Below are 26,735 nucleotides of genomic sequence, written 5' to 3' on the forward strand. Positions count from 1 at the left end.
TACCATATTTCTCTGGGTTTGAGAATATTGTCAAGGCCTTGAAACTTTTTAATATAAATGTAATGTTTAGCTACGAAAACACTGTTGGTAAGCTATTAGTAAGGAACAGCCCTCGTAGTGATAATTGCGTCATTTATAAAATACCTTGTAAGGAATGTAATAAGTTCTATGTCGGGCAAACATCTAAAGATTTAAAATGTAGAATATCGCAACATAAATACTCTGTAAGACATGGCCAATTGACTAATGCTTTGTTTGTGCATTTGTCAGAAAAAGCTCACCAAATTGATTGGGAGAGTGCTTCTTCAATAACAAATTGTAAAAGCACCTATAACAGAAACATAATTGAATCTGCTTTGATACAGATCACCAAAGAAAGTAATTTGAATATTAGCAGTGGTCTATATAACTTAGATCCATTTCTAATAGATCAGCTAAAGGGCGATTTAAGTAGAATCATTGAAAAACATTTGTCTCACTAATTTATTGTATATATTTACTTCTTTATGTTATAATTACCTATATATTATGCTTGTATGTCTGCTGTATCAGATGGGCCATTGGGCTACATCGGATGGGCCAATTGGGTGCATCTGATGGGCCAATGGGCCGTCTGCGTTGTCCAAGTATTGTACCTCACCTTACTTCACCACTCCTTCCTGCCTATTTATACCCATCACTCGATCCGTAAAATGACCTTCTGAAGATGTATTTAATATACGAAAGTACTTAAGGAAATTTCCTGTTTCATTTTTCCTCCGTGGTCTGACATTGTCACATTCTTAATCACGTGTTTATTTTCGTGATATACACACACATATATATATATATATAATGTTGTACCTAGTAGCCAGAACGTCGTACTAGGCCTACTATGGAAGGCCCGATTTGCCTAATAAGCCAAGTTTTCCTAAATTTATATATTTGTAAAAAAAAATTCTTATGAAATGATAAATCTGTCCATTTCATTATGTATAAGTTAATTTGTTTAAATTTTAGTTAAAACTAACGTAGATATATGACCGAACCTAACAAACCCTACCTAACCTAACCTAACCTATTTTAACGTAACCTAAACTAACACAAGTAAGTCAATAAATTATGGTCTTGATATAAAATAATAATACTAATTCAAATAAACTATTTGGAAAAAATTATTGATAATAAAGAAAATCACTCGGCCTATTAGGCAAATCGGGCCTTGCATAGTAGGCCGAGAAGTGCGTTCTGGCTACTAGGTACCACATGTATTTATAAATATCCCTGCTAGAGCAGCATATAAACAATCAAACACTTTATATTCATCCGTGTAAAGTGTGTTATAGAATTGTTCTGCGAAGTTAACACTTATTTAACACTTAAAACACTTGGTCTAGTTTACATTTAAAACTATAATGTCAAAAGGTAAACTGACGACAAAAAGAAGTCAGTGAACAATTTTAAGTTTGTTCAAATCATGGTGAGAATCATCATGATCTAGTATGATGTTATAGGTCCTAGACAACGTGTATTATGTTATGGGTCCTAGACAATGTGTATGATGTTAGGGGTCCTAGACAAGGTGTATGATGTTATGGGTCCTAGACAATGTGTATGATGTTATGGGTCCTAAACAACGTGTATGATGTTAGTGGTCCTAGACAACGTGTTTGATGTTATGGGTCCTAGACAATGTGTATGATGTTATGGGTCGTAGAAAACATGTATAATGTTATGGGTCCTAGACAACGGGCAAGTTAACAACAATAATGGTCTAATAAACAAAAATGTAAACTATAGTTACCTTGTCGTAGATCTTACACAACTCATCGTATTTAGCGATGAGTTGATGGGGATCCTGGCCGGGTTGACGGAACTCTTCCAGAAACTTACCAGTAATCTCCTCCATCTCGCTCGTGCTGCTCATCTGATGAATCAAACAAACCCAGCTTCAGTATTTTGGAAATTAAACGTCAATTCAGAAAAAAAGCTTCAAGAATTTAAATTGCACTTGATTATATACATCTCCTCCAGGATGGTATATGGGAAAAAATTAGAAAGAACATTTACACACTAAAAGATTCAAAAGTCCCAGGTGTGGATGGAATCCTATCCAAAGTCATAAAGGAACTGTCAGAAGAATTATGCCTACCACTGAAACTACTTTTCACAAAATCTCTGACCCAATTGGGGTAGTTCCCCAAGATGGGAAATATGCAAATGTTACCCGTATTTTCAAAAAAGGCAGAAAGACCTCAGCAGAAAACTACCGGGCGATTAGCTTGACATCACACATCTGCAAGCTCATGGAGAGAATCCTCAGGGAGAGAATCATTCACCATCAAAGTGAACGACCTTGTACAATCAACACATCATGGCATTGTTAAAGAGAGAGCCTGCTCTACAAACTTGCTCACATTTTTTAAAGCGGTTACCAGGTACTCAGCTACTGGATGTAGTATACATAGATTTTGTTAACGCTTTTGATAAGGTACCACATGAAAGACTAGCAAGAAAATTACAAGCACATGGAATAAATGGTAAAAATATTAGAATGGGTAAAACAATGGTTGAAGGAAAGAAAACAAAGGGTCGTGCTAAATAGGAATGAGTCAGAATGGAGAAATGTGATAAGAGGGGTGCCACAAGGGTCCGTTTTGGAGCCAACCCTTTTTGTCATATACATCAATGACAGACGTGAATATTACAAACCACATCATCAAATTTCCAGTTGACACAAAGATTTATGGTAAAGTGGAAAATTATAGTGAAATTGAATCTTTACAAAGAGATCTATATGAACTTCATAGATGGTCAGAACACTTGCAAATACTTTTTAATATCGACTCGTGCAACTACCAAATTAATAGCATTACATTACAGTAGATTGATGAAGAAAAGGACCTTGGAGTCAAAATACACCACTCACAACAGGTGGGAACAGCAGTCAGAAAAGCTAACCAAACCCTTGGAATTATCAGGCGTACATTTGACTTTAAGGAAAAGAAGGTAATGATTCAACTGGATAAATCTCTGGTGCGTCCTCATTTGAATTACTGTATCCAAGCATGGCGACCTCATTTTTAGAAGGATACAGCTGCTCTAGAGAAAGTGCAACACCGAGCAACAAAAGTCATTCCAGAGTTAAGTCATCTCTCGTATCAGGAACGGTTGAAGGCCAGAGGGCTAACAACACTGCAAACCAGGCGTGACAAGGCTGATCTCATTGAAACTTTTAAAATACTGAACAATTTGGAGGATATTGATCCAGAAATTTTCAAATTTTCTTCAAAAGGTAAGATGTAACACTACTGTATTCTCATGCTTGGCTCAAGGAGCTAGTGACCACTGTATTCTTATGCTTGGCTCTAGGAGCTGGTGACCACTGTATTCTTATGCTTGGCTCTAGGAGCTGGTGACCACTGTATTCTCGGAGTTGGTAACACAAGGAAACCTGTTGAAGATATGAGAATTACAAAAAAAGAACTTTCTGTGTGAAATTCAATGGGAAAGACAAATGGAAGGGAAGATAACACATGTGATGATGGAATTTATTGCTGGGATATGTGCTGATGCAACGAGCAGTTCGTTTCTCTCAAGAATTAAGGGAACGAGAAAATTAAAGTTCAAAAGAATATGCAGAGAAGCTATGAACGAAACCCCTGAAAAAGTACAGAGAAATAAGAACAGAGGGCAATTGAGATGTACCTGATGAAGCTTCTGAAGACTACCAACTACCTGACGGAGCATCTGGAGACTACCAACTACCTGCCGGATCATCTGGAGACTACCAACTACCTGACAGTAACTGGAGACTACCAACTACATTAACTACACGACGGAGCATCTGGAGATTACCAACTACATGACGGAGCCTCTGGAGACTACCAACTACATCATCAATCTAACGGAGCATCTGGAGACTACCAACAACATCAACTAAATGACGGAGGATCTAGAGACTACCAACAACCTGACGGAGCATCTGAAGACAACCAACTACATCAACTACCTGCCAGAGCCTCTGGAGGCTACACAGTACATGACGGAGCATCTGGAGACTACCAACTACCTGCTGGAGCATCTGGAGACTACCAACTACATCAACTACCTGACGGAGCATCTGGAGACTACCAACTACATCAACTACCTGACGGAGCATTTGGAAACTACCAACTACATCAACTAGATGAGAGAGCATCTGGAAACTACCAACTACCTGTCGGAGAATCTGGAGACTACCAACTACCTGACAGAGTAACTGGAGACTACCAACTACATCAACTACATGACGGAGCATCTGGAGACTACCAACTACCTGAAGGAGCATCTGGAGAGTACCATCTACCTGACGGAGCATCTGGAGACCACCAACTACCTGACGGTGCATCTGGAGACTTCAACTATCTGACGGAGCATCTGCAGACTACGATCTATCTGAAGGAGCATCTGGAGACTACCAACTACCTGAAGGAGCATCTGGAGAGTACCATCTACCTGACGGAGCATCTGGAGACTACCAACTACCTGACGGAGCATCTGGAGACTATCAACTATCTGACGGAGCATCTGCAGACTACCATCTATCTGAAGGAGCATCTGGAGACTACCAACTTCCTGACAGAGCATCTGGAGAATACCAACTACCTGACGGAGCATCTGGCGACTACCAACTACCTGACGGAGCATTTGGAGACTACCAACTTCCTGACGGAGCATCTGGAGACTACTAACTTCCTGACGGAGCATCTTTAGACTACCAACTACCTGACGGAGCATTTGGAGACTACCAACTGTATCAACTACCTGACGGAGCATCCGGAGACTACCAACTACCGGACGAAGCATCTGGAGACTACCAACTTCCTGACGGAGCATATTTAGACTACCAACTATATGACAGAGCATCTGGAGACTACCAACTACCTGACGGAGCATCTTGAGACTACCAACTACCTGACGGTGCATCTGGAGACTACTAACTACCTTTCGGAGCATCTGTACACTACCAACTATCTGAAGGAGCATCTGGAGACAACCAGCTACATGACGGAGCATCTGGAGACTGCAGACTACTAGAGAATACTGGAGCATTTGGAGACTACTAGACTACTGGAGACTATCAGAAAATTACCTGACGGAGCATCTGGAGACTACAAACTACCTGACGGAGCATCTGGAGATTACCAACTACATGACGGTGCATCTAGAGACTACGAACTACTTGCCGGAGCATCTGGAGACTACCAACTACCTTCCGGAGCATCTGGAGACTACGAACTACCTGACGGAGCATCTGGAGACTACCAACTACCTGACGAAGCATCTGGAGACTACCAAGTACCTGATGGAGCATCTGTACACTACCAACTATCTGAAAGAGCATCTGGAGACTACCAACTACCTGACGGAGCATCTGGAGACTACCAACTACCCGACGGAGCATCTGGAGACTACCAACTACCTGACGGAGCATCTGGAGACTACCAACTACCTGACGAAGCATTTGGAGACTACCAACTACATCAACTACCTGACGGAGCATCTGGAGACTACCAACTACCTGACGGAGCATCTGAAGATTACCAACTATATGACAGAGCATCTGGAGACTACCAACTACCTGACGGAGCATCTGGAGACTACCAAGTATATGACGGAGCATCTAGAGGTTACCAAGTATATGACGGAGCATTTGGAGACTACCAATTACATGACAGAGCATCTGGAGACTACAGACTACCCGACGGAGCATCTGGAGACTACCAACTATATGAAGGAGCATCTGGAGACTACCAACTACCTGACGGAGCATCTTGAGACTCCCAATTACATGACGGAGCATCTGGAGACTACAGACTACTGGAGAATACTGGACCATTTGGAGACTACCAGATTACTGGAGACTATCTGGAAACTACCTGACGGAACATCTGGAGACTACGAACTACCTGACAGGGCATCTGCAGATTACCAACTACCTGACGGAGCATCTGCAGATTACCAACTACCTGACGGTGCATCTAGAGACTACGAACTACTTGCCGGAGCATCTGGAGACTACCAACTACCTGACAAAGCATCTGGAGACTACCAACTACCTGATGGAGCATCTGGAGACTACCAACTACCTGATGGAGCATCTGGAGACTACGAACTTCCTGTCGGAGCATTTGTACACTACCAACTATCTGAAGTAGCATCTGGAGACTACCAACTACCTGACGGAGCATCTGGAGACCACCATCTATCTGAAAGAGCATCTGGAGACTACCAACTACCTGACGGAGAATCTGGCGACTACCAACTACCTGACAGAGCATCAGGAGACTACCAACTACCTGATGAAGCATTTGGAGACTACCAACCCCATCAACTACCTCACGGAGCATCTAGAGTCTACCAACTACCTGACAGAGCATCTGCAGACTACCATCTATCTGAAGGAGCATCTGGAGACTACCAACTACCTGATGGAGCATCTGGAGACTACCAACTACCTGACGGAGCATCTGCAGACTACCATCTATCTGAAGGAGCATCTGGAGACTACCAACTGCCTGACGGAGCATCTTGAGACTACCAACTACCTGACGGAGCATTTGGAGACTATTAACTACATCAACTACCTGTCGGAGCACCTGGAGACTACCAACTACCTGACGAAGCATCTTGAGACTACCAACTCCCTGGCGGAGCATCTGGAGACAACCAGCTACCTGACGGAGCATCTGGAGACTACCAGCTACCTGACGAAGCATCTGGATACTACCAACTACCTTACGGAGCATCTGAAAACTACCAACAACCTGCCGGAGCATCTGGAGACTACGAACTACCTGACGGAGCATCTGGAGACTACCAACTACCTGACCGAGCATCTGGAGAATACCAACTACCTGACGAAGCATCTGGAGGCTACCAAGTACCTGATGGAGCATCTGTACACAACCAACTATATGACGGAGCATTTGGAGACTACCAACTTCATGACGGTGCATCTGGAGACTACCAACTACCTGACCGAGCATCTGAAGAATACCAACTACCTGACGAAGCATCTAGAGACTACCAACTACATGACGGAGCATCTGGAGACTACCAAATACCTGACGGAGCATCTGGAGACTACCAACTACCTCCCGGAGCATATGGAGACTACCAACTACCTGACGAAGCATCTGGAGACTACCAACTACCTGACGGAGCATCTGGAGACTACCAACTACCTGCCGGAGTATCTGGAGACTACCAACTACCTGCCGAAGCATCTGGAGACTACCAACTACCTGCCGCAGCATCTGGAGACTACCAACTACCTGACGGAGCATCTGGAGACTACCAACTACCTGACGGAGCATCTGGAGACTACCAACTACCTGACGGAGCATCTGGAGACTACCAACTACCTGGCGGAGCATCTGGAGACTACCAACTACCTGTCGGAGCATCTGGAGACTACCAACTACCTTATGGAGCATCTGGAGACTACCAACTGCCTTACAGAGCATCTGAAGACTACCAACTTTCTGACGGAGCATCTGGAGACTACCTAGTACCTCACGAAGAATCTGGAGACTACCAACTACCTGACGGAGTATCTGGAGACTACCAACTACCTGTCGAAGCATCTGTACACTACCAACTATCTGAAGGAGCATCTGGAGACTACCAATTACCTGACGGAGCATCTGGTGACTACCAACTATCTGAAGTAGCATCTGGAGACTACCAACTACCTAACGGAGCATCTGGAGACGACCATCTATCTGAAAGAGCATCTGGAGACTATCAACTACCTAACGGAGCATTTGCAGACTACCAACTACATCAACTACCTGACGGAGTATCTGGAGACTACCAACTACCTGACGGAGCATCTGGAGACTATCAACTACCTAACGGAGCATTTGCAGACTACCAACTACATCAACTACCTGACGGAGTATCTGGAGACTACCAACTACCTAACGGAGCATCTGGAGACGACCATCTATCTGAAAGAGCATCTGGAGACTATCAACTACCTAACGGAGCATTTGCAGACTACCAACTACATCAACTACCTGACGGAGCATCTTTAGACTAGAACTATATGACGGAGCATCTGGAGACTACCAACTACCTGACGGAGCATCTGGAGACTACCAACTACCTGACGAAGCATCTGGAGACTACCAAGTATATGACGGAGCATCTGGAGGTTACCACCTATATGACGGAGCATTTGGAGACTACCTACTACCTGACGGAGCATCTTGGGACTACCAAATCCCTGGCGGAGCATCTGGAGACTACCAACTACCTGATGGAGCATCTGTACACTACCACGTAAATGACGGAGCATTTGGAGACTACCAACTACCTGACGGAGCATCTTGAGACTACCAACTATATGACGGAGCATCTGGAGACTACCAACTACCTGACGGAACATTTGGAGACCACCAACTACCTGACGGAGCATCTGTTCACTACCAACTATCTGAAGGAGCATCTGGAGACTACCAACTACCTGACGGAGCATCTGGAGACTACCAACTACCTGACGAAGCATCTGGAGACTACCAACTACCTGGCGGAGTATCTCGAGACTACCAACTACCTGACGGAGCATCTGAAGACTACCAAATACCTGTCGGAGCATCTGGAGACTACGAACTACCTGACGGAGCTTCTGGAGATTACCAACTACCTGACGGAGCATCTGGAGACTACGAACTACCTGATGGAGCATCTGAAGACTACCAACTATCTGTCGGAGCATCTGGAGACTACCAACTACCTGACGGAGCATCTGGAGACTACCAACTACCTGACGGAGCATCTGGAGACTACCAGCTACCTGACGGAGCATTTGGAGACTACCAACTACATCAACTACCTGACTGAGCATCTGGAGACTACCAGCTACCTGACGGAGCATCTGGAGACTACCAGCTACCTGACGGAGCATCTGGAGACTACCAACTTCCTGACAGAGCATCTGGAGACTACCAACTACCTGATGGAGCATCTGGAGACTACCAACTACCTGATGGAGCATCTGGAGACTACGAACTTCCTGTCGGAGCATTTGTACACTACCAACTATCTGAAGTAGCATCTGGAGACTACCAACTACCTGACGGAGCATCTGGAGACTACAGACTACCCGACGGAGCATCTGGAGACTACCAACTATATGAAGGAGCATCTGGAGACTACCAATTACATGACGGAGCATCTGGAGACTACAGACTACCCGACGGAGCATCTGGAGACTACCAACTATATGAAGGAGCATCTGGAGACTACCAACTACCTGACGGAGCATCTTGAGACTACCAATTACATGACGGAGCATCTGGAGACTACAGACTACTGGAGAATACTGGACCATTTGGAGACTACCAGATTACTGGAGACTATCTGGAAACTACCTGACGGAACATCTGGAGACTACGAACTACCTGACAGGGCATCTGCAGATTACCAACTACCTGACGGAGCATCTGCAGATTACCAACTACCTGACGGTGCATCTAGAGACTACGAACTACTTGCCGGAGCATCTGGAGACTACCAACTACCTGACAAAGCATCTGGAGACTACCAACTACCTGATGGAGCATCTGGAGACTACCAACTACCTGATGGAGCATCTGGAGACTACGAACTTCCTGTCGGAGCATTTGTACACTACCAACTATCTGAAGTAGCATCTGGAGACTACCAACTACCTGACGGAGCATCTGGGGACTACCAACTACCTGACGGAGCATCTGGAGACTACCAACTACCTGACAGAGCATCAGGAGACTACCAACTACCTGACGAAGCATTTGGAGACTACCAACCCCATCAACTACCTCACGGAGCATCTCGAGTCTACCAACTACCTGACAGAGCATCTGCAGACTACCATCTATCTGAAGGAGCATCTGGAGACTACCAACTACCTGACGGAGCATCTGGAGACCACCAACTACCTGACGGAGCATCTGCAGACTACCATCTATCTGAAGGAGCATCTGGAGACTACCAACTACCTGACGGAGCATCTTGAGACTACCAACTACCTGACGGAGAATTTGGAGACTATTAACTACATCAACTACCTGTCGGAGCACCTGGAGACTACCAACTACCTGACGGAGCATCTTGAGACTACCAACTCCCTGGCGGAGTATCTGGAGACTACCAGCTACCTGCCGGAGCATCTGGAGACTACGAACTACCTGACGGAGCATCTGGAGACAACCAACTACCTGACCGAGCATCTGGAGAATACCAACTACCTGACGAAGCATCTGGAGACTACCAACTACCTGCCGGAGCATGTGGAGACTACCAACTACCTGACGGAGCATTTGGAGACTACTAACTTCATGACGGTGCATCTGGAGACTACCAACTACATGAACTATGTGTCGGAGCATCTGGAGACTACCAACTACATGAACTATGTGTAGGAGCATCTGGAGACTACCAACTACCTGACGAAGCATCTAGAGACTACCAACTACATGGCGGAGCATGTGGAGACTACCTAGTACCTGACGAAGCATCTGGAGACTACCAAATACCTGACGGAGCATCTGGAGACTACCAACTACCTCCCGGAGCATATGGAGACTACCAACTACCTGACGAAGCATCTGGAGACTACCAACTACCTGACGGAGCATCTGGAGACTACCAACTACCTGCCGGAGCATCTGGAGACTACCAACTACCTGACGAAGCATCTGGAGACTACCAACTACCTGCCGGAGCATGTGGAGACTACCAACTACCTGACGGAGCATCTGGAGATTACCAACTACCTGCCGGAGCATCTGGAGACTACCAACTACCTGACGGAGCATCTGGAGACTACCAACTACCTGCCGGAGCATCTGGAGACTACCAACTACCTTATGGAGCATCTGGAGACTACCAACTGCCTTACAGAGCATCTGGAGACTACCAACTACCTGACGGAGCATCTGGAGACTACCAACTACCTGACGGAGTATCTGGAGACTAGCAACTACCTGACGAAGCATCTGTACACTACCAACTATCTGAAGAAGCATCTGGAGACTACCAATTACCTGACGGAGCATCTGGAGACTACCAACTATCTGAAGTAGCATCTGGAGACTACCAACTACCTAACGGAGCATCTGGAGACTACCAACTACCTGACGGAGCATCTGGAGACTACCAACTACCTAACGGAGCATCTGGAGACGACCATCTATCTGAAAGAGCATCTGGAGACTATCAACTACCTAACGGAGCATTTGCAGACTACCAACTACATCAACTACCTGACGGAGCATCTTTAGACTAGAACTATATGACGGAGCATCTGGAGACTACCAACTACCTGACGGAGCATCTGGAGACTACCAACTACCTGACGAAGCATCTGGAGACTACCAAGTATATGACGGAGCATCTGGAGGTTACCACCTATATGACGGAGCATTTGGAGACTACCTACTACCTGACGGAGCATCTTGGGACTACCAACTACCTGATGGAGCATCTGTACACTACCACGTATATGACGGAGCATTTGGAGACTACCAACTACCTGACGGAGCATCTTGAGACTACCAACTATATGACGGAGCATCTGGAGACTACCAACTACCTGACGGAACATTTGGAGACCACCAACTACCTGACGGAGCATCTGTTCACTACCAACTATCTGAAGGAGCATCTGGAGACTACCAACTACCTGACGGAGCATCTGGAGACTACCAACTACCTGACGAAGCATCTGGAGACTACCAACTACCTGGCGGAGTATCTCGAGACTACCAACTACCTGACGGAGCATCTGAAGACTACCAAATACCTGTCGGAGCATCTGGAGACTACGAACTACCTGACGGAGCTTCTGGAGATTACCAACTACCTGACGGAGCATCTGGAGACTACGAACTACCTGATGGAGCATCTGAAGACTACCAACTACCTGACGGAGCATTTGGAGACTACCAACTACATCAACTACCTGACTGAGCATCTGGAGACTACCAGCTACCTGACGGAGCATCTGGAGACTACCAACTACCTGACGGAGCATCTTTAGACTACCAACTACCTGACGGAGCATTTGGAGACTACCAACTACATCAACTACCTGACTGAGCATCTGGAGACTACCAGCTACCTGACGGAGCATCTGGAGACTACCAACTTCCTGACAGAGCATCTGGAGACTACCAACTACCTGACAGAGCATCTGGAGACTTCCAACTACCTGACGGAGCATCTGGATACTACCAACTATATGACGGAGCATCTGGAGACTACCAACTACGTGACAGAGCATCTGGAGACTACCAACTACCTGACGGAGCATTTGGAGACTACCAAGTTCTTGACGGAGCATCTGGAGACTACCAACTACCAGACGGAGCATCTGGAGACTACCAACTACCTGACGGAGAATCTGGAGACTACCAACTACCTGACGGAGCATTTGGAGACTACCAACTACCTGACGGAGCATTTGGAGACTACCAAGTTCCTGACGGAGCATCTGGAGACTACCAACTACCTGACGGAGCATCTGGAGACTACCAACTACCAGACGGTGCATCTGGAGACTACCAACTACCCGACGGAGCATCTGGAGACTACCAACTATATGACGGGGCATCTGGAGACTACCAACTACCCGACGGAGCATCTGGAGACTACCAACTATATGACGGGGCATCTGGAGACTACCAACTATATGACGGAGCATCTGGAGACTACCAACTATATGACGGGGCATCTGGAGACTACCAACTACCCGACGGAGCATCTGGAGACTACCAACTATATGACGGGGCATCTGGACACTACCAACTACCCGACGGAGCATCTGGAGACTACCAACTATATGACGGGGCATCTGGAGACTACCAACTACCAGACGGAGCATCTGGAGACTACCAACTACCTGACGGAGAATCTGGAGACTACCAACTATATGACGGGGCATCTGGAGACTACCAACTACCTGACGGAGCATTTGGAGACTACCAACTACCTGACGGAGCATTTGGAGACTACCAAGTTCCTGACGGAGCATCTGGAGACTACCAACTACCTGACGGAGCATCTGGTGACTACCAACTACCTGACGGTGCATCTGGAGACTACCAACTACCTGACGGAGCATCTGGAGACTACCAACTACCTAACGGAGCATCTGGAGACTACCAACTATATGACGGGGCATCTGGAGACTACCATCTACCTGATAGAGCATCTGGAGACTTCCAACTACCTGACGAAGCATTTGGAGACTCTCAACTACCTGACGGAGAATCTGGAGACTACCAACTATATGACGGGGCATCTGGAGACTACACAACTACATCAACTACCTGACGGAGCATCTGGAGACTACCTGCTGGAGCATCTGGAGACTACGAACTACCTGACGGAGCATCTGGAGACTACCAACTATATGACGGGGCATCTGGAGACTACCAACTACCTGACGGAGCATTTGGAGACTACCTGCTGGAGCATCTGGAGACTACGAACTACCTGACGGAGCATCTGGAGACAACCAACTACCTGACCGAACATCTGGTGAATACTAACTACCTGATGGAGCATCTGGAGACTACCAACTACCTGTCGAAGCATCTGTACACTACTAACTATCTGAAGGAGCATCTGGAGACTACCAATTACCTGACGGAGCATCTGGAGACTACCAACTATCTGAAGTAGCATCTGGAGACTACCAACTACCTGACGGATCATCTGGAGACTACCACCTATCTGAAAGAGCATCTGGAGACTACCAACTACCTGCCGGAGCATCTGGAGACCAACTACCTGACGGAGCATCTGGAGACTACCAACTACGTGACGGAGCATCTGGAGACTACCAACTACCTGACGGAGCATTTGGAGACTACCAACTACATCAACTACCTGACGGAGTATCTTGAGACTACCAACTACCTGACGGAGCATCTTTAGACTACAACTATATGACGGAGCATCTGGAGACTACCAACTACCTGACGGAGCATCTTTAGACTACAACTATATGACGGAGCATCTGGACACCACCAAGTAACTGACGGGGCATCTATTCACTACCAACTATCTGAAGGAGCATCTGGAGACTATCAACTACCTGACGGAGCATCTGGAGACTTCCAACTACCTGACGGAGCATCTGTAGACTACCAACTACCTGACGGAGCATCTGGAGACTACCAACTCCCTGGCGGAGCATCTGGAGACTACCAACTACCTGATGGAGCATCTATACACTACCACCTATATGACGGAGCATTTGGAGACTACCAACTACCTGACGGAGCATCTTGAGACTACCAACTCCCTGGTGGAGCATCTGGAAACTACCAACTATCTGACGGAGCCACTGGAGACTACCAATTACATGGCGGATCATCTGGAGACTAAAGACTATTAGAGAATACTGGAGCATTTGGAGACTACCAGACTACTGGAGACTATCTGGAAACTACCTGATGGAACATCTGGAGACTACGAACTACCTGACGGAGCATCTGGAGATTACCAACTACCTGACGGTGCATCTAGAGACTACGAACTACCTGCCGGAGCATCTGGAGACTACCAACTACCTGACGAAGCATCTGGAGACTACCAACTACCTCCCGGAGCACATGGAGACTACCAACTAACTGACGAAGCTTCTGGAGACTACCAACTACCTGACGGAGCATCTGGAGACTACCAACTACCTGACGGAGCACCTTTAGACTACCAACTACCTGACGAAGCATTTGGAGACTACCAACTACATCAACTACCTAACGGAGCATCTGGAGACTACCAACTACCTGACGGAGCATCTGAAGATTTCCAACTATATGACAGAGCATCTGGAGACTACCAACTACCTGACGGAGCATCTGGAGACTACCAAGTATATGACGGAGCATCAAGAGGTTACCAAGTATATGACGGAGCATTTGGAGACTACCATTTACATGACGGAGCATCTGGAGACTACAGACTACCCGACGGAGCGTCTGGAGACTACCAACTACCCGACGGAGCATCTGGAGACTACCAACTATATGACGGGGCATCTGGAGACTACCAACTATATGACGGAGCATCTGGAGACTACCAACTATATGACGGGGCATCTGGAGACTACCAACTACCCGACGGAGCATCTGGAGACTACCAACTATATGACGGGGCATCTGGAGACTACCAACTACCCGACGGAGCATCTGGAGACTACCAACTATATGACGGGGCATCTGGAGACTACCAACTACCAGACGGAGCATCTGGAGACTAAAACTACCTGACGGAGAATCTGGAGACTACCAACTATATGACGGGGCATCTGGAGACTACCAACTACCTGACGGAGCATTTGGAGACTACCAACTACCTGACGGAGCATTTGGAGACTACCAAGTTCCTGACGGAGCATCTGGAGACTACCAACTACCTGACGGAGCATCTGGAGACTACCAACTACCTGACGGTGCATCTGGAGACTACCAACTACCTGACGGAGCATCTGGAGACTACCAACTACCTAACGGAGCATCTGGAGACTACCAACTATATGACGGGGCATCTGGAGACTACCATCTACCTGATAGAGCATCTGGAGACTTCCAACTACCTGACGAAGCATTTGGAGACTCTCAACTACCTGACGGAGAATCTGGAGACTACCAACTATATGACGGGGCATCTGGAGACTACACAACTACATCAACTACCTGACGGAGCATCTGGAGACTACCTGCTGGAGCATCTGGAGACTACGAACTACCTGACGGAGCATCTGGAGACTACCAACTATATGACGGGGCATCTGGAGACTACCAACTACCTGACGGAGCATTTGGAGACTACCTGCTGGAGCATCTGGAGACTACGAACTACCTGACGGAGCATCTGGAGACTACCTGCTGGAGCATCTGGAGACTACGAACTACCTGACGGAGCATCTGGAGACAACCAACTACCTGACCGAACATCTGGTGAATACTAACTACCTGATGGAGCATCTGGAGACTACCAACTACCTGTCGAAGCATCTGTACACTACTAACTATCTGAAGGAGCATCTGGAGACTACCAATTACCTGACGGAGCATCTGGAGACTACCAACTATCTGAAGTAGCATCTGGAGACTACCAACTACCTGACGGATCATCTGGAGACTACCACCTATCTGAAAGAGCATCTGGAGACTACCAACTACCTGCCGGAGCATCTGGAGACCAACTACCTGACGGAGCATCTGGAGACTACCAACTACGTGACGGAGCATCTGGAGACTACCAACTACCTGACGGAGCATTTGGAGACTACCAACTACATCAACTACCTGACGGAGTATCTTGAGACTACCAACTACCTGACGGAGCATCTTTAGACTACAACTATATGACGGAGCATCTGGAGACTACCAACTACCTGACGGAGCATCTTTAGACTACAACTATATGACGGAGCATCTGGACACCACCAAGTAACTGACGGGGCATCTATTCACTACCAACTATCTGAAGGAGCATCTGGAGACTATCAACTACCTGACGGAGCATCTGGAGACTTCCAACTACCTGACGGAGCATCTGGAGACTACCAACTACCTGACGGAGCATCTGGAGACTACCAACTCCCTGGCGGAGCATCTGGAGACTACCAACTACCTGATGGAGCATCTATACACTACCACCTATATGACGGAGCATTTGGAGACTACCAACTACCTGACGGAGCATCTTGAGACTACCAACTCCCTGGTGGAGCATCTGGAAACTACCAACTATCTGACGGAGCCACTGGAGACTACCAATTACATGGCGGATCATCTGGAGACTAAAGACTATTAGAGAATACTGGAGCATTTGGAGACTACCAGACTACTGGAGACTATCTGGAAACTACCTGATGGAACATCTGGAGACTACGAACTACCTGACGGAGCATCTGGAGATTACCAACTACCTGACGGTGCATCTAGAGACTACGAACTACCTGCCGGAGCATCTGGAGACTACCAACTACCTGACGAAGCATCTGGAGACTACCAACTACCTCCCGGAGCACATGGAGACTACCAACTAACTGACGAAGCTTCTGGAGACTACCAACTACCTGACGGAGCATCTGGAGACTACCAACTACCTGACGGAGCACCTTTAGACTACCAACTACCTGACGAAGCATTTGGAGACTACCAACTACATCAACTACCTGACGGAGCATCTGGAGACTACCAACTACCTGACGGAGCATCTGAAGATTACCAACTATATGACAGAGCATCTGGAGACTACCAACTACCTGACGGAGCATCTGGAGACTACCAAGTATATGACGGAGCATCTAGAGGTTACCAAGTATATGACGGAGCATTTGGAGACTACCATTTACATGACGGAGCATCTGGAGACTACAGACTACCCGACGGAGCGTCTGGAGACTACCAACTATATGAAGGAGCATCTGGAGACTACCAACTACCTGACAGAGCATCTTGAGACTACCAATTACATGACGGAGCATCTGGAGACTACAGACTACTGGAGAATACTGGACCATTTGGAGACTACCAGATTACTGGAGACTACCAGATTACTGGAGACTATCTGGAAACTACCTGACGGAACATCTGGAGACTACGAACTACCTGACAGGGCATCTGCAGATTACCAACTACCTGACGGTGCATCTAGAGACTACGAATTACTTGCCGGAGCATCTGGAGACTACCAACTACCTGACAAAGCATCTGGAGACTACCAACTACCTGATGGAGCATCTGGAGACTACTAACTACCTGATGGAGCATCTGGAGACTACGAACTTCCTGTCGGAGCATTTGTACACTACCAACTATCTGAAGTAGCATCTGGAGACTACCAACTACCTGACGGAGCATCTGGAGACCACCATCTATCTGAAAGAGCATGTGGAGACTACCAACTACCTGACGGAGCATCTGGAGACTACCAACTACCTGACAGAGCATCAGGAGAATACCAACTACCTGACGAAGCATTTGGAGACTACCAACCCCATCAACTACCTCACGGAGCATCTGGAGTCAACCAACTACCTGACAGAGCATCTGCAGACTACCATCTATCTGAAGGAGCATCTGGAGACTACCAACTACCTGACGGAGCATCTGGAGACTACCAACTACCTGACGGAGCATCTGCAGACTGCCATCTATCTGAAGGAGCATCTGGAGACTACCAACTACCTGACGGAGCATCTTGAGACTACCAACTACCTGATGGAGCATTTGGAGACTATTAACTACATCAACTACCTCACGGAGCATCTGGAGTCTACCAACTACCTGACAGAGCATCTGCAGACTACCATCTATCTGAAGGAGCATCTGGAGACTACCAACTACCTGACGGAGCATCTGGAGACTACCAACAACCTGACGGAGCATCTGCAGACTACCATCTATCTGAAGGAGCATCTGGAGACTACCAACTACCTGGCGGAGTATCTCGAGACTACCAACTACCTGACGGAGCATCTGAAGACTACCAACTACCTGACGGAGCATCTGCAGACTACCAACTACCTGACGGAGCATTTGGAGACTACCAACTACATCAACTACCTGACGGAGTATCTTGATACTACCAACTACCTGACGGAGCATCTTTAGACTACCAACTACCTGACGAAGTATTTGGAGACTACCAACTACATCAACTACCTGACGGTGCATCTGGAGACTACCAACTACCTGATGGAGCATCTGTACACTACCATCTATATGACGGAGCATTTGGAGACTACCAACTACCTGACGGAGCATCTTGAGACTACCAACTGTATGACGGAGCATCTGGTGACTACCAACTACCTGACGGAGCATTTGGAGACCACCAACTACCTGACGGAGCATCTGTTCACTACCAACTATCTGAAGGAGCATCTGGAGACTACCAACTACCTGACGAAGCATCTGTAGGCTACCAAGTACCTGATGGAGCATCTGTACACAACCAACTATATGACGGAGCATTTGGAGACTACCAACTTCATGACGGTGCATCTGGAGACTACCAACTACATGAACTATGTGTCGGAGCATCTGGAGACTACCAACTACCTGACGAAGCATCTAGACACTATCAACTACCTGACGGAGCATGTGGAGACTACCTAGTACCTGACGAAGCATCTGGAGACTACCAAATACCTGACGGAGCATTTGGAGACTACCAACTACCTCCCGGAGCATATGGAGACTACCAACTAACTGACGAAGCTTCTAGAGACTACCAACTACCTGACGGAGCATCTGGAGACTACCAACTACCTGACGGAGCATTTGGAGACCACCAACTACCTGACGGAGCATCTGTTCACTACCAACTATCTGAAGGAGCATCTGGAGACTACCAACTACCTGACGAAGCATCTGTAGGCTACCAAGTACCTGATGGAGCATCTGTACACAACCAACTATATGACGGAGCATTTGGAGACTACCAACTTCATGACGGTGCATCTGGAGACTACCAACTACATGAACTATGTGTCGGAGCATCTGGAGACTACCAACTACCTGACGAAGCATCTAGACACTATCAACTACCTGACGGAGCATGTGGAGACTACCTAGTACCTGACGAAGCATCTGGAGACTACCAAATACCTGACGGAGCATTTGGAGACTACCAACTACCTCCCGGAGCATATGGAGACTACCAACTAACTGACGAAGCTTCTAGAGACTACCAACTACCTGACGGAGCATCTGGAGACTACCAACTACCTGACGGAGCACCTTTAGACTACCAACTACCTGACGAAGCATTTGGAGACTACCAACTACATCAACTTCCTGACGGAGCATCTGGAGACTACCAACTACCTGACGGAGCATCTGAAGATTACCAACTATATGACAGAGCATCTGGAGACTACCAACTACCTGACGGAGCATCTGGAGACTACCAAGTATATGACGGAGCATCTAGAGGTTACCAAGTATATGACGGAGCATTTGGAGACTACCAATTACATGACGGAGCATCTGGAGACTACAGACTACCCGACGGAGCATCTGGAGACTACCAACTATATGAAGGAGCATCTGGAGACTACCAACTACCTGACGGAGCATCTAGAGACTACCAATTACATGACGGAGCATCTGGAGACTACCAACTACCTGACGGAGCATTTGGAGACCACCAACTACCTGACGGAGCATCTGTTCACTACCAACTATCTGAAGGAGCATCTGGAGACTACCAACTACCTGACGAAGCATCTGGAGGCTACCAAGTACCTGATGGAGCATCTGTACACAACCAACTATATGACGGAGCATTTGGAGACTACCAACTTCATGACGGTGCATCTGGAGACTACCAACTACATGAACTATGTGTCGGAGCATCTGGAGACTACCAACTACCTGACGAAGCATCTAGAGACTACCAACTACCTGACGGAGCATGTGGAGACTACCTAGTACCTGACGAAGCATCTAGAAACTACCAAATACCTGACGGAGCATTTGGAGACTACCAACTACCTCCCGGAGCATATGGAGACTACCAACTAACTGAAGAAGCTTCTGGAGACTACCAACTACCTGACGGAGCATCTGGAGACTACCAACTACCTGACGGAGCACCTTTAGACTACCAACTACCTGACGAAGCATTTGGAGACTACCAACTACATCAACTACCTGACGGAGCATCTGGAGACTACCAACTACCTGACGGAGCATCTGAAGACTACCAAATATATGACAGAGCATCTGGAGACTACCAACTACCTGACGGAGCATCTTGAGACTACCAATTACATGACGGAGCATCTGGAGACTACAGACTACTGGAGAATACTGGACCATTTGGAGACTACCAGATTACTGGAGACTATCTGGAAACTACCTGACGGAACATCTGGAGACTACGAACTACCTGACAGGGCATCTGCAGATTACCAACTACCTGACGGAGCATCTGCAGATTACCAACTACCTGACGGTGCATCGAGAGACTACGAACTACTTGCCGGAGCATCTGGAGACTACCAACTACCTGACAAAGCATCTGGAGACTACCAACTACCTGATGGAGCTTCTGGAGACTACCAACTACCTGATGGAGCATCTGGAGACTACGAACTTCCTGTCGGAGCATTTGTACACTACCAACTATCTGAAGTAGCATCTGGAGACTACCAACTACCTGACGGAGCATCTGGAGACCACCATCTATCTGAAAGAGCATCTGGAGACTACCAACTACCTGACGGAGCATCTGGAGACTACCAACTACCTGACAGAGCATCAGGAGACTACCAACTACCTGACGAAGCATTTGGAGACTACCAACCCCATCAACTACCTCACGGAGCATCTGGAGTCTACCAACTACCTGACAGAGCATCTGCAGACTACCATCTATCTGAAGGAGCATCTGGAGACTACCAACTACCTGACGGAGCATCTGGAGACTACCAACTACCTGACGGAGCATCTGCAGACTGTCATCTATCTGAAGGAGCATCTGGAGACTACCATCTATCTGAAGGAGCATCTGGAGACTACCAACTCCCTGACGGAGCATCTTGAGACTACCAACTCCCTGGCGGAGCATCTGGAGACTACCAGCTACCTTACGGAGCATGTGGAGACTACCAACTACCTGACGAAGCATCTGGAGACTACCAACTACCTTACGGAGCATGTGAAAACTACCAACTACCTGCCGGAGCATCTGGAGACTACGAACTACCTGACGGAGCATCTGGAGACTACCAACTACCTGACCGAGCATCTGGAGAATACCAACTACCTGACGAAGCATATGGAGGCTACCAAGTACCTGATGGAGCATCAGTACACAACCAACTATATGACGGAGCATTTGGAGACTACCAACTTCATGACGGTGCATCTGGAGACTACCAACTACATGAACTATGAGTCGGAGCATCTGGAGACTACCAACTACCTGACGAAGCATCTAGAGACTACCAACTACATGACGGAGCATGTGGAGACTACCTAGTACCTGACGAAGCATCTGGAGACTACCAAATACCTGACGGAGCATCTGGAGACTACCAACTACCTCCCGGAGCATATGGAGACTACCAACTACCTGACGAAGCATCTGGAGACTACCAACTACCTGACGGAGCATCTGGAGACTACCAACTACCTGCCGGAGCATCTGGAGACTACCAACTACCTGACGAAGCATCTGGAGACTACCAACTACCTGCCGGAGCATCTGGAGACTACCAACTACCTGACGGAGCATCTGGAGACTACCAACTACCTGACGGAGCATCTGGAGACTACCAACTACCTGACGGAGCATCTGGAGACTACCAACTACCTGGCGGAGCATCTGGAGACTACCAACTACCTGCCGGAGCATCTGGAGACTACCAACTACCTTATGGAGCATCTGGAGACTACCAACTGCCTTACAGAGCATCTGGAGACTACCAACTATCTGACGGAGCATCTGGAGACTACCTAGTACCTCACGAAGCATCTGGAGACTACCAACTACCTGACGGAGTATCTGGAGACTACCAACTACCTGTCGAAGCATCTGTACACTACCAACTATCTGAAGGAGCATCTGGAGACTACCAATTACCTGACGGAGCATCTGGAGACTACCAACTATCTGAAGTAGCATCTGGAGACTACCAACTACCTAACGGAGCATCTGGAGACGACCATCTATCTGAAAGAGCATCTGGAGACTATCAACTACCTAACGGAGCATTTGCAGACTACCAACTACATCAACTACCTGACGGAGTATCTGGAGACTACCAACTACCTGACGGAGCATCTTTAGACTAGAACTATATGACGGAGCATCTGGAGACTACCAACTACCTGACGGAGCATCTGGAGACTACCAACTACCTGACGAAGCATCTGGAGACTACCAAGTATATGACGGAGCATCTGGAGGTTACCACCTATATGACGGAGCATTTGGAGACTACCTACTACCTGACGGAGCATCTTGGGACTACCAAATCCCTGGCGGAGCATCTGGAGACTACCAACTACCTGATGGAGCATCTGTACACTACCACGTATATGACGGAGCATTTGGAGACTACCAACTACCTGACGGAGCATCTTGAGACTACCAACTATATGACGGAGCATCTGGAGACTACCAACTACCTGACGGAAAATTTGGAGACCACCAACTACCTGACGGAGCATCTGTTCACTACCAACTATCTGAAGGAGCATCTGCAGACTACCAACTACCTGACGGAGCATCTGGAGACTACCAACTACCTGACGAAGCATCTGGAGACTACCAACTACCTGGCGGAGTATCTCGAGACTACCAACTACCTGACGGAGCATCTGAAGACTACCAAATACCTGTCGGAGCATCTGGAGACTACGAACTACCTGACGGAGCTTCTGTAGATTACCAACTACCTGACGGAGCATCTGGAGACTACGAACTACCTGATGGAGCATCTGAAGACTACCAACTATCTGTCGGAGCATCTGGAGACTACCAACTACCTGACGGAGCATCTGGAGACTACCAGCTACCTGACGGAGCATCAGGAGACTACCAACTTCCTGACAGAGCATCTGGAGACTACCAACTACCTGACAGAGCATCTGGAGACTTCCAACTACCTGACGGAGCATCTGGATACTACCAACTATATGACGGAGCATCTGGAGACTACCAACTACTTGACAGAGCATCTGGAGACTACCAACTACCTGACGGAGCATTTGGAGACTACCAAGTTCTTGACGGAGCATTTGGAGACTACCAACTACCTGACGACGCATTTGGAGACTACCAAGTTCCTGACGGAGCATCTGGAGACTACCAACTACCTGACGGAGCATCTGGAGACTACCAACTACCTGACGGTGCATCTGGAGACTACCAACTACCTGACGGAGCATCTGGAGACTACCAACTATATGACGGGGCATCTGGAGACTACCATCTACCTGATAGAGCATCTGGAGACTTCCAACTACCTGACGAAGCATTTGGAGACTCTCAACTACCTGACGGAGAATCTGGAGACTACCAACTATATGACGGGGCATCTGGAGACTACACAACTACATCAACTACCTGACGGAGCATCTGGAGACTACCTGCTGGAGCATCTGGAGACTACGAACTACCTGACGGAGCATCTGGAGACTACCAACTATATGACGGGGCATCTGGAGACTACCAACTACCTGACGGAGCATTTGGAGACTACCAACTACCTGACGACGCATTTGGAGACTACCAAGTTCCTGACGGAGCATCTGGAGACTACCAACTTCCTGACGGAGCATCTGGAGACTACCAACTACCTGACGGTGCATCTGGAGACTACCAACTACCTGACGGAGCATCTGGAGACTACCAACTATATGACGGGGCATCTGGAGACTACCAACTACCTGACGGAGAATCTGGAGACTACCAACTATATGACGGGGCATCTGGAGACTACCAACTACATCAACTACCTGACGGAGTATCTTGAGACTACCAACTACCTGACGGAGCATCTTTAGACTACAACTATATGACGGAGCATCTGGAGACTACACAACTACATCAACTACCTGACGGAGCATCTGGAGACTACCTGCTGGAGCATCTGGAGACTACGAACTACCTGACGGAGCATCTGGAGACTACCTGCTGGAGCATCTGGAGACTACGAACTACCTGACGGAGCATCTGGAGACAACCAACTACCTGACCGAACATCTGGAGACTACCATCTAACTGATAGAGCATCTGGAGACTACCAACTACCTGCCGGAGCATCTGGAGACTACCAACTACCTGACGGAGCATCTGGAGACTACCAACTACGTGACGGAGCATCTTGAGACTACCAACTACCTGACGGAGCATTTGGAGACTACCAACTACATCAACTACCTGACGGAGTATCTTGAGACTACCAACTACCTGACGGAGCATCTTTAGACTACAACTATATGACGGAGCATCTGGAGACTACCAACTACCTGACGGAGCATCTTTAGACTACAACTATATGACGGAGCATCTGGAGACTACCAACTACCTGACGGAGCATCTTTAGACTACAACTATATGACGGCGCATCTGGAGATCACCAACTACCTGACGGAGCATCTGTTCACTACCAACTATCTGAAGGAGCATCTGGAGACTATCAACTACCTGACGGAGCATCTGGAGACTACCAACTACCTGACGGAGCATCTGGAGACTACCAACTACCTGACGGAGCATCTGGAGACTACCAACTATCTGACGGAGCCACTGGAGACTACCAATTACATGGCGGATCATCTGGAGACTAAAGACTATTAGAGAATATTGGAGCATTTGGAGACTACCAGACTACTGGAGACTATCAGAAAACTACCTGACGGAGAGTGGAGAATACCAACTACCTGACGAAGCATCTGAAGACTACCAAGTACCTGATGCAGCATCTGTACACTACCAGCTATATGTCGCAGCATTTGGAGACTACCAACTTCATGACGGAGCATCTGGAGACTACCAACTACATCAACAATGTGTCGGAGCATCTAGAGACTACCAACTACCTGACGGAGCATCTGGAGACTACCATCTACCTGACGGAGCATCTGGAGACTACCAACTACCTGACGGAGCATCTGGAGACTATCAACTATCTGACGGAGCATCTGCAGACTACCAACTACCTGACGGAGCATCTGCAGACTACCATCTATCTAAAGGAGCATCTGGAGACTACCAACTTCCTGGCAGAGCATCTGGAGACTACCAACTACCTGACGGAGCATCTGGAGACTACCAACTACCTGACGGAGCATTTGGAGACTACCAACTACATCAACTACCTGTAGGAGCATCTGGAGACTACCAACTACCTGATGGAGCATCTGGAGACTACCAACTACCTGACGGAGCATCTTTAGACTACCAACTACCTGACGGAGCGTTTGGAGACTACCAACTACATCAACTACCTGACGGAGCATCTGGAGACTACCAACTACCTTACGGAGCATCTGAAAACTACCAACTACCTGCCGGAGCATCTGGAGACTACGAACTACCTGACGGAGCATCTGGAGACTACCAACTACCTGACCGAGCATCTGGAGAATACCAACTACCTGAGGAAGCATCGAGAGACTACCAAGTACCTGATGGAGCATCTGTATACAACCAACTATATGACGGAGCATTTGGAGACTACCAACTTCATGACAGTGCATCTGGAGACTACCAACTACATGAACTATGTGTCGGAGCATCTGGAGACTACCAACTACCTGACGGAGCATCTGGAGACTACCAACTACCTGACGGAGCATCTAGAGACTACCAACTACCTGACGGAGCATGGGGAGACTACCTAGTACCTGACGAAACATCTGGAGACTACCTAGTACCTGACGAAGCATCTGGAGACTACCAACTACCTGCCGGAGCATCTGGAGACTACCAACTACCTGACGAAGCATCTGGAGACTACCAACTACCTGACGGAGCATCTGGAGACTACCAACTACCTGCCGGAGCCTGTGGAGACTACCAACTACCTGACGAAGAATCTGGAGACTACCAACTACCTGCCGGAGCATCTGGAGACTACCAACTACCTGACGGAGCATCTGGAGACTACCAACTACCTGACGGAGCATCTGGAGACTACCAACTACCTGACGGAGCATCTGGAGACTACCAACTGC

At 47.6% G+C, this 26,735-nt stretch overlaps 1 long non-coding RNA gene across 1 annotated transcript in view; it reads right to left on the reverse strand.

The window, feature by feature from the left end:
* Positions 1-1,783: 1,783 nt before the first annotated feature.
* Positions 1,784-26,735, reverse strand: part of LOC138367724 (uncharacterized) — a 151,119-nt gene continuing 126,167 nt past the window's right edge. Inside the window, exon 3 of the long non-coding RNA XR_011229417.1 lies at positions 1,784-1,906. This is a non-coding gene — a long non-coding RNA (uncharacterized lncRNA). The remainder of the gene's footprint in view (positions 1,907-26,735) is intronic.

The sequence above is a fragment of the Procambarus clarkii genome, chromosome 23 (assembly GCF_040958095.1).
Source record: "Procambarus clarkii isolate CNS0578487 chromosome 23, FALCON_Pclarkii_2.0, whole genome shotgun sequence".
NCBI lineage: Eukaryota > Metazoa > Arthropoda > Malacostraca > Decapoda > Cambaridae > Procambarus > Procambarus clarkii.